The following is a 12,024-nucleotide window of genomic DNA, read 5'->3' on the forward strand; positions in this document are numbered from 1 at the left end:
TGGAGAAGCCATACCAAGACCATACAATGTGGCTAATGTAGAAAAGGTTTCAGAAAGTCCCTGTGTACTGTGTGGGAGGAGTTTTGCTCAGTGTCATGGAGACACACACATACATGCAGGAGTGAAAGCCTGGCTTGCACTGTAACGAGTGTAGAAAAAGCTTTAGTAGGCCTATAACTCCAGGTTATTTTAATCTCCATCAGAGAAGTCACACTGGAGAGAAACACTACAAATGCAAGAGTGCCATACATAAAATAAATATATTCACACAAGCATGATTAAACTCACGACAGGGTTGAATAGAGTTTCTCTCCACACATATTTGCATCTACTGCTGCCATGCACAGAAGATATTTCGAGAACCACCACAATTCTACTCATCCCCTTTCACTTTTTATATTTTTATTTTTCAGAAGAGAAGAAATGTAATGAAATATTAAATATTTAAAAAACAGGTCCACCTAAATAATGTTATGATCTATAGAAAACTCAGTGTAGTCGCTGTTATTAACAGTAGTGAGAATCATTTAGAGCTGAATATAGAATACAACAAATAGAGTAGTAGCGTGTAGACAATGTTGGCGATGTCAGTAGTTTCGTCAGTGTTCTTTCACAAGTCTGATTACTTGTTGCCCCACCCATGTATCACACCGTGTGATACATTGATTGGTCTTCTATGGCTTTACCATTCACATGAAATGCAGTCAAAGTGGTGCATACGGATGGTGTTCCATTGTCATTAAAACATAGTCATTGTCCTAGTTTTGTCTGAAAAGAACAGAGCCGCTTTAACATTCAATTGTCATTCAGTAGTGCATAATGATGGAGGATCATTCAATGCTATGCTCACTGTTTTGTCACTAGAAGGAGGTGTTTGACCATTGCTATGGCTTTACCATTCACATGAAATGCAGTCAAAGTGGTGCATACGGATGGTGTTCCATTGTCATTAAAACATAGTCATTGTCCTAGTTTTGTCTGAAAATAACAGAGCCGCTTTAACATTCAATTGTCATTCAGTAGTGCATAATGATGGAGGATCATTCAATGCTATGCTCAATGTTTTGTCACTAGAAGGAGGTGTTTGACCATTGCTTGGTCTATAGTGGTGGTTCTCGAAATATATTCTGTGCATGGCAGCAGTAGAGGAAAATATGTGTGGAGAGAAACTATTCAACCCTGTCGGGAGTTTAATCATGCTTGTGTGAATAGGCTAGATAGCATTTTATGTATGGCACTCTTGCATTTGTAGTGTTTCTCTCCAGTGTGACTTCTCTGATGGAGATTAAAGAACCTGGAGTTATAGGCCTACTAAAGCTTTTTTCTACACTCGGTACAGTGCAAGGCTTTCACTCCTGCATGTATGTGTGTGTCTCCATGTGTGTCTCCGTCAAGAAAAAGAAAAATCACCAGAGAATTCACACTGGAGATTGGAAGCCATACCAAGACCATACAATGTGGCTAATGTAGAAAAGGTTTCAGAAAGTCCCTGATTTTAGAGAAACACTACAGAATTCACACAGGAAAGAAATAATTCAACTGTGAACTGTGTGGGAGGAGTTTTACTCAGTGTCATGGATACACACACATACATGCAGGAGTGAAAGCCTTGCACTGTACCGAGTGTGGAAAAGGCCCATTGGAGAGAAACGCTACAAATGCAAGCAATGTGGAAAACGTTTTGATACAGTCAAACTGTTAAAGACACATTCTACACAATCATGTTCATTTTATTTGTTATTTTATAAACATGTTTTTCCATTCCATTAAGATCATGGTGGATTTTGGCACTTTCTCTAAAGCATTAACATGAATTTTTACCTCCAAAATTGGCCTCAAGACAGTTGGTCCAAACCTCACCAAAGGACTCCTTAAATGGGAATTGAACCCATAATGTTGGCATTGTGGGCCAAGTGTCTTTACGGAGCATGCTACAAAGTGCTGTGTGGTTCTAACCATTACTATTTTTCTTTCTCAATGTAGAATTATATTATTACATTCATAGGCTATTTAAGTTTTACTTGTTAAGCTTTACTTGTTGACTGTTTACTTTACTTGTGAGCTGTTTATGATAGCTAGCTGCTGTATCAATCACTGCTAGATAAACTGGTAGTTAATTCACCTGAACATTTACTTTGCCAGTCACATTCCTATAAAGTGCATTACCCATAATGCATTGCAAACTAAATATTTCTATGAACAAACAATACAAACTATACATTAGGGGTACTTTTCAAGTTTATGATCAACTTTTCCTTCTTCTATAAACTGGTGTTCGCTTTGTCAACTATGCTACTATATCCTTGGGTGGCACCATGTGTGTTATTATCCTTGCATCTTTGACCTATAAATACAGCTTGACAGCTTTTCATATTGATGTGGAGATGATGGTAATAGAAGGGATTCTGAACTGATGAACATCATGAGGAAATACCTGGAAATCTGATCCCATCCCCAAAACCACCTTTAGTTCTTGTCTTTGGGAATAGTAAATAAGACCATGGCTGAGTATGATAATTTATATACTTTGGGGCTCAGGGTTCCCTGCTTATAACAATAAACTTAACCCTAACCCCTAACCCTTTTTTATCTTTGAATGTACAGTATTTTTTAAGCAAACATTTTCACCTCAAATCTTTGCTTCTGGGGGGCCTTGGAACAACATAGGCCTACCATATTGAGATGGGGTAGAAACACTGGAGAGAAACACTACAAATGCAAGAGTGCCATACATAAAATAAATATATTCACACAAGCATGATTAAACTCACGACAGGGTTGAATAGAGTTTCTCTCCACACATATTTGCATCTACTGCTGCCATGCACAGAAGATATTTCGAGAACCACCACAATTCTACTCATCCCCTTTCACTTTTTATATTTTTATTTTTCAGAAGAGAAGAAATGTAATGAAATATTAAATATTTAAAAAACAGGTCCACCTAAATAATGTTATGATCTATAGAAAACTCAGTGTAGTCGCTGTTATTAACAGTAGTGAGAATCATTTAGAGCTGAATATAGAATACAACAAATAGAGTAGTAGCGTGTAGTAGACAATGTTGGCGATGTCAGTAGTTTCGTCAGTGTTCTTTCACAAGTCTGATTACTTGTTGCCCCACCCATGTATCACACCGTGTGATACATTGATTGGTCTTCTATGGCTTTACCATTCACATGAAATGCAGTCAAAGTGGTGCATACGGATGGTGTTCCATTGTCATTAAAACATAGTCATTGTCCTAGTTTTGTCTGAAAAGAACAGAGCCGCTTTAACATTCAATTGTCATTCAGTAGTGCATAATGATGGAGGATCATTCAATGCTATGCTCACTGTTTTGTCACTAGAAGGAGGTGTTTGACCATTGCTATGGCTTTACCATTCACATGAAATGCAGTCAAAGTGGTGCATACGGATGGTGTTCCATTGTCATTAAAACATAGTCATTGTCCTAGTTTTGTCTGAAAATAACAGAGCCGCTTTAACATTCAATTGTCATTCAGTAGTGCATAATGATGGAGGATCATTCAATGCTATGCTCAATGTTTTGTCACTAGAAGGAGGTGTTTGACCATTGCTTGGTCTATAGTGGTGGTTCTCGAAATATATTCTGTGCATGGCAGCAGTAGAGGAAAATATGTGTGGAGAGAAACTATTCAACCCTGTATGTGTGTGTATCCATGACACACACATACGACCCCAAACATCATGAGGAAATACCTGGAAATCTGATCCCATCCCCAAAACCACCTTTAGTTCTTGTCTTTGGGAATAGTAAATAAGACCATGGCTGAGTATGATAATTTATATACTTTGGGGCTCAGGGTTCCCTGCTTATAACAATAAACTTAACCCTAACCCCTAAACCCTTTTTTATCTTTGAATGTACAGTATTTTTTAAGCAAACATTTTCACCTCAAATCTTTGCTTCTGGGGGGCCTTGGAACAACATAGGCCTACCATATTGAGATGGGGTAGAAACACTGGAGAGAAACACTACAAATGCAAGAGTGCCATACATAAAATAAATATATTCACACAAGCATGATTAAACTCACGACAGGGTTGAATAGAGTTTCTCTCCACACATATTTGCATCTACTGCTGCCATGCACAGAAGATATTTCGAGAACCACCACAATTCTACTCATCCCCTTTCACTTTTTATATTTTTATTTTTCAGAAGAGAAGAAATGTAATGAAATATTAAATATTTAAAAAACAGGTCCACCTAAATAATGTTATGATCTATAGAAAACTCAGTGTAGTCGCTGTTATTAACAGTAGTGAGAATCATTTAGAGCTGAATATAGAATACAACAAATAGAGTAGTAGCGTGTAGACAATGTTGGCGATGTCAGTAGTTTCGTCAGTGTTCTTTCACAAGTCTGATTACTTGTTGCCCCACCCATGTATCACACCGTGTGATACATTGATTGGTCTTCTATGGCTTTACCATTCACATGTAATGGAGTCAAAGTGGTGCATACGGATGGTGTTCCATTGTCATTAAAACATAGTCATTGTCCTAGTTTTGTCTGAAAAGAACAGAGCCGCTTTAACATTCAATTGTCATTCAGTAGTGCATAATGATGGAGGATCATTCAATGCTATGCTCACTGTTTTGTCACTAGAAGGAGGTGTTTGACCATTGCTATGGCTTTACCATTCACATGAAATGCAGTCAAAGTGGTGCATACGGATGGTGTTCCATTGTCATTAAAACATAGTCATTGTCCTAGTTTTGTCTGAAAATAACAGAGCCGCTTTAACATTCAATTGTCATTCAGTAGTGCATAATGATGGAGGATCATTCAATGCTATGCTCAATGTTTTGTCACTAGAAGGAGGTGTTTGACCATTGCTTGGTCTATAGTGGTGGTTCTCGAAATATATTCTGTGCATGGCAGCAGTAGAGGAAAATATGTGTGGAGAGAAACTATTCAACCCTGTATGTGTGTGTATCCATGACACACACATACGACCCCAAACATCATGAGGAAATACCTGGAAATCTGATCCCATCCCCAAAACCACCTTTAGTTCTTGTCTTTGGGAATAGTAAATAAGACCATGGCTGAGTATGATAATTTATATACTTTGGGGCTCAGGGTTCCCTGCTTATAACAATAAACTTAACCCTAACCCCTAAACCCTTTTTTATCTTTGAATGTACAGTATTTTTTAAGCAAACATTTTCACCTCAAATCTTTGCTTCTGGGGGGCCTTGGAACAACATAGGCCTACCATATTGAGATGGGGTAGAAACACTGGAGAGAAACACTACAAATGCAAGAGTGCCATACATAAAATAAATATATTCACACAAGCATGATTAAACTCACGACAGGGTTGAATAGAGTTTCTCTCCACACATATTTGCATCTACTGCTGCCATGCACAGAAGATATTTCGAGAACCACCACAATTCTACTCATCCCCTTTCACTTTTTATATTTTTATTTTTCAGAAGAGAAGAAATGTAATGAAATATTAAATATTTAAAAAACAGGTCCACCTAAATAATGTTATGATCTATAGAAAACTCAGTGTAGTCGCCGTTATTAACAGTAGTGAGAATCATTTAGAGCTGAATATAGAATACAACAAATAGAGTAGTAGCGTGTGGACAATGTTGGCGATGTCAGTAGTTTCGTCAGTGTTCTTTCACAAGTCTGATTACTTGTTGCCCCACCCATATATCACACCGTGTGATACATGATAGTAGCCTACTTTTAAACAGAGAGAGAGAGAGAGATTTACCTGTACTATATTTGTACATGTACTTTGAGATTTTTCCTGTACTTTTAAACAGAGAGAGAGGGGGGGGGGGTATGTGTCTAGTTATAGTGAGAGTGGAGGGGGCCCAAGGGGGGTCATCAGCCTCTTTTGTTTGAGTGTGCTGGGTCGTTACTACAACAAGAACAACAACAACAGATCAACTGTAGGAATGTAACCATTTATTTGAGAGAAATAATATATACAGATGCCACTTTAAAAAATAGTTGAACAAAAAAAATGCTTCTTCAATACTAGAAGAAAAAAAGTTGAACAAAAATATATATACACAACGCTACTTCAATACTAGCAGCAAAAAAAATTGCAGGTAGGCCTACCATGACATGCAACATAAACATGAGTGCATATGGCTAGTAGTAGTAGACTAGTATGAAAGTCTGTGAAAGATTCCACGTAAATTGCACGCTGCCTTCATGATTTGAGTCATTTTCAGGGGTGTGACATTAGTTTCAATGGGTTGTGATTAAGCTTTCATTCAAAGTAATTTTAATGCAAAATAATGAAGAAACCCTGCAAGGACTGTCTACCTATAGTATGAAATCAATCAATGTAGAGATATAACTGGAAAATATCAAAATGTATATCAAAAAAGAACATACACAACACATATTTCAACCATGTTTACAACTTAAAACATATATCAATAGAACAATTATTTACAAAATGTATTGTGCTAATTTCTTCTCTCAGTTGGAATGCATGCAGCCAATGATGTGAACGTAACACAATGTCTAAAATGTCTAATATACATAATGTGCATGGGAATAATAAATAAAATTGGAAATGCTTATTTTGCAAGTAGTCAAACATTTCCAGCAGCAGTCTCTTAACAGACATAAGTGACAGTACCATGCAGTGCAACAGCAGTGGAGTGTAATCTATGCATTGAGTCTGTTGTGCGTTCTTGCAAAAGAAGCATTTACAATTTTATTTCACACAAAAAAAAACACCACCTCAAGATCCCACACTATTTGTGGACTTGCTACGAGGTGGTTTGGTGGGACTCAATCTGAGAACCCATCATGAAAAAAATAAAATAAAAACAGCATCCTCTTTTCCGTTGAATTCAACCGTCTGTCTCGAGAGAGAGACTAGGTGGGACTTGGCTTGGTGGTGATGAAGGGATGGTTCAACACCTGCTCAGGTGTTATCCTCTCCTCTGGATCCAGGTGAAGCATCCGTTTCAACAGGTCCATGAAGACGTCACAAGACGTTTCGTCGGCATCGTCAAAGTCGAACACCTCTTCCAGTGAGCTCTCATCATCATCATCATCCTCATCCTCATCCTCATCCTCGTCTTCGTCCTCTTCTCTTCTCTCTCCTCTCCTCTTCTCTCCCCCTACGTAATACTCCTCTGGTTTCTATATCAAAACAAAACAAAAACAAAAGTTAGTTTCAGTGATTTGAATTAATATGAGCAAGGATACTTGAATATAAGAGAGGAAGTTATTACACCAAGTGTGTGTGTGTGTGTGTGTGTGTGGGGGGGGGGGGGTACCTTAAATCTCCACATATTGTTCTCTGGGATGAAATAGTTGCATGTCTTTAGTCCGGTATCCAAGAGAGATTGTGCTGGCATACCAAGCATCGAGAAGATGGATTGAAGCTGCAGAAAGAAAAAAAACAGAGGATATTCAACAATTCAGTCTTAAGTAAACTCCCAGCTCATAAGAAGAATGTGTAACTACAGTGTTTGTTCAGAATAGAGTCTGAAAGCATTCTGTTTTAAATGTGCAGTTCATCAATAGATTACTCACCACATCGTATTGGGTGTCCCCGCTGATTAAATCCTCGCTCAGCATCATGTTAGCCATGACACAGCCCAGTGACCACATGTCAAGGGCCTCTGTGAGTGGGAGGCCCAGGAATACTTCTGGTGCTCTGTGGGTTGTAAAAGAAAATAAAGTTTTATAGCAATGCAATAACTATCTTGTCAAATGCAGTCATTAAATGTTTGCTTTCAGTAAAACACATTAATTTAAGACATTGTCCAAGAGTAGAACTCACCTGTACGCCAGATTGGGCTCGATGGCCCGTCGCTTGGTCTCAGAGACAGGAACGGCCAGACCAAAGTCAATGAGTTTCACTCTGAGGGCTTGTTCTCGTTGGTTCACCAGCATGATGTTCTCCAATTTGATGTCTGCATGGATCAGACCGATTCCCTTCAGTGCCTGGAGTGTAATGGCAAGCTGCAAGACAAGAATAAAGAGCATGATTAGTAGGTGCACTGCAGCAAAGGAGTTGTGAAGTCTAACTCAATATTGTTGTCATCACTTCTCATTTCAAACTCATACCTGCTGGACGATGGGTCTCATCTCCGTCATGGACAGACGAGAATCTCTTCCGTTCAAGAATTCCGTGATATCGACATCCAGAGACTCAAACACAATGCATCTCAATCCGTTGTGGACAAAGCTGTCGTGAAATCTCACTATTCCACACGTGTCAGGGTCCAGGACTCTCAGCTTTTGCAACATGGCCATCTGGGAATACAAGAAGACAGATTTAGACACGGCGTCATATAACAAATGATGCACACACACATTTTTTTTCTCCAAAGCAATGCCTTACCTCGTGTTCTGCCACTTCGTCGTAATTCTTGCGTTTCTTTATTATCTTGATGGCCACCATGTCACATGTACGCGTGTTGATGGCTTTGGCCACCATCCCGTAGCCCCCTTCCGCCATGAAGCTTGTGACGATGTACTGGCCTCCATCCAGCATGTCCTGCTCGGCTATGCAACTCTCTGAATCCAACCCTGGACCATCAGAGTGTTGGGAGGAGGAGCTGGTGGTCACTTTGGTCAGTGGCGTGGTTGGGGAATTAGGGACATCTGAGCAGGACACGATGGCGTGTTGTTGGGGGGCGGACGTGGTCAGGATGTCGACGTAAGCCGCCGGGGAAGGGACGATGACAAAATTGAACATTATGACGGTGCCCCACTCTGTGTCAAAGTGCATGGGGGAGTTGGTGGTCATGATGTCAATGTAGACCGCTGGCAACGGGACATCTTCAGAGATGAACACCACGTCAGGTTCAGAGCTGGACATTGTTGCGTGTGGCCATGACATCACTCACACACACACACACTCAAGTCATTCAATCATTGTCTGTGCCTAATCTTGTCTCTCCTCCCCACTCAGACTGACACACCCAGGCTGGCACACCTGCAGCAGATTCCCCAATCACCCTCTGCTGCAGCCCTCTGCTATAAAAGCCATGCCAGCTCAGTGTGAAGGCAGACACAGACCCAGCAACAGCTCAGTCCCATTCCACGCCAATACTTTGCAGTTAAACTTAATTTAGTTTAGTTTGGCCTGGGGATGGCCGGCAGTTATAGTTTTCGTTCTTATTAGTTATTTGGTTTTAGTTAGGGGAGGGGGGAAACGGCTTCGACGTCCCTATAGGGGGTGGCCTGGGCCCCCCTCATTCTCCTGTTTTGGCCGGCATCTCCAGGTCTCCTTTGTTCCTCCTGAGTTGGTAAAGTAACATGTGTTTTGTTTGATCATTTGTTTGTTGATTTAATACTTCTGTGGGAAGTGGTTAATAAAAACCGTTTAAACTTGTCCACTTTTGTGATGTCTGTCCTTATGTTGGGGTCTCCAGTTTGAGCCACTTGTATTATACATACTTTGTTTGGAGACCGCAACATAATGGGGGCTCGTCGAAACTATAGATCTGTTATATTTCCCTAACTTTGAAATTAATTGAATTTGTTGGTGTGCATATTTGAATTTTTTTTTTAAGGTTTGGATTTATTTTGTCCACCTTAATTAATTGGCTTTAGGCTATATTTTGTTTGCAAATTATTTTCAGTATTTAACTTAATTGTACTGAGTTTCTGAAGTTTGTAACTTGCCTAGGTTTGTGCACACCCCTAATTAGGACATCACTTATTGAGAGCTGGTTTGAGCAGGTTTTATTTTCTTGCTGGTCTGTGTCTCATCGTTTTGGCTCATTTGCCTTATATTGTATTGCGAGTGGTTTTTGTGGTGGTCTTTGTGACCTTAAGCCTACACTACTTTTGCAAACTTTTGTGCTCTTTTTGTCGCTTTGCGGTGAAATTTTCCATACAATTGGTAAAAGCCATAATCCAAAATGGAGTTTAAGTTGGCGGATTTTGTTAAGCAGCCTTCCCTTGATGTTTTCCATAAATGCACAAAGGGGGATTTAATTGATATTGCTGATCACTACAATATCAAAGTCCAAAGTACTAAAGCAAAAAAGACAATAAAGCCTGAGTTATGGGCAGCATTGTTTGACCAAGGGGTTTTGCCTGACCCTGGTGCAGCATTGTTTGACCAAGGGGTTTTGCCTGACCCTGGTGCTGCTTCACCAGGAAAACCAGCTGATTCTGATGACAGCATTAGGAGGTTGGAATTGGAGCTAGAAATGCGCCGCCTAGACCTGCAGTTTAAGGAGCAGGAAAATTCAGCCAAGCTTAAAGAGCAGGAGCAGGAAAATTCAGCCAAGCTTAAAGAACAGGAGCTAAAGCTCAATGTTCAAATTAGGCAGATGGAGTTGGAGGAGCAGACCAAACGAGAAATACAGTTGAAAGAGTTAGAGCTTAACCATGCCTCTCCTCGTGTCATTGGTGCCCCTGATTTTGATGTTAACAAGTGCATCCGTATGATTCCTCCATTCAATGTTAAAGATGTGGATAAGTACTTTACTCTTTTTGAACGCACAGCTGATACTTTGAAATGGCCCAAGAAGGTTTGGCCATTATTGTTGCAATGTGTGCTAACTGGGAAAGCCCAGGAGGCCTACGCCTCGTTATCACCAGATGACTCTCTTGATTATGAGAAGGTTAAAGGTGCGGTACTCAGGGCTTTCGAGTTGGTCCCCGAAGCCTACAGGCAGAAGTTCCGCAGGTTTAAGAAAACTGACAATCATACATTTGCAGAGTTTGGCCGAGAGAAGGAGGCCCTATTTGACCGATGGTGTCAGTCATCAAAGGTCACAGAGTTTGATCAGCTGCGTGAGCTCATCCTACTAGAAGAGTTTAAGAACTGCCTATCAGATAGGATTGCAACCTATGTTAATGAGCAAAAGGCTACTACTCTTTCTGCTGCAACTGTCCTTGCGGACGAGTATGTGCTCACCCACAAGGACAGTTTTGACAAGACTAATGTGTCCTCGGAGCGTAGTTCCAATCCTCCATGGCGGAAGCCTAACTCTTCCCACTCAGACAAATCAGATTCTTCTCACATAGTCTCAGCAAAATTCTTTGCTAAACGGGAGGGTGAGGGGAAGCCAGACAAGTCAGAGGGTGGGGAGGGGGCTACAGAAAGGCCTACTTGTAACTATTGCAAAAAAGTTGGCCACACCATAAATAAATGCTATGCTCTCAAAAACAAGAATCAGCCACCTAAAACTGTTGCTTTGATTAAAAGTCAGTCTTCCTCAGTGCCACCTGTTGCAGTAGAGCCGGTGCGCATTCCTGACCCTGAATTTCAGCCTTTTCTGATGAAAGGTTTTGTCTCTCTGACAGAGGGGGGCCCTAAGGTACCTGTTGATATCATCAGGGACACTGCGTCCAATCAGTCTGTAATTCTAGAGCACGTGTTGCCATTTTCAGAAAAGTCTGCAGTTAAATCTGATGTGCTGGTGAGGGGGTTTGATATGCAGTTCGTGGGCCTGCCGCTCCATAACATTTTTCTTGATTCTGATTTGGTCAAGGGGTGTGTTAAGGTTGGGCTCCGTGCTCAACTCCCGATCGAGGGGGTCACTCTTCTCTTGGGCAATGATTTGGCTGGTGGTAAAATGCTCATTACTCCAGAGGTAATTGCTGTTCCTCTGCCGGAGAACTCTGACGATTTGGCATTGAAATTTCCCAAAGTGTTTTCAGTCTGTGCTATGACACGGGCAATGGCTGAGCGTCAGAAGCTGGAGGCTGAGGTGGAGCTGTCTGACAGTTTTCTGGTGGACTGTTCAGCTGCTCCACCTGCCTCTCCAGGGGCCCCTACCCATTCTGTTGTTTTGCCTCAAATTGATTCGAAAATATGCATGTCACGTGAGCAGCTAGTTGCTGATCAGAAACGGGATGCGACACTAGCTCCTCTCTTTGAAAGCGTTGTTTCAGGAGAGGCGTTGGAAGATTTGTCAACAGGGCTTTTCCTGAAAAGCGAGGTGCTCATGCGTAAGTGGACACCTCCGCGGCTGTCTGGCCATGATGTTTGGGGGGTGGTGGAACAGATTGTTATCCCTCAGACATACCG

This window comes from Electrona antarctica (assembly GCF_951216825.1).
Source record: "Electrona antarctica genome assembly, chromosome: 23".
NCBI classification, from domain to species: Eukaryota; Metazoa; Chordata; class Actinopteri; order Myctophiformes; family Myctophidae; genus Electrona; species Electrona antarctica.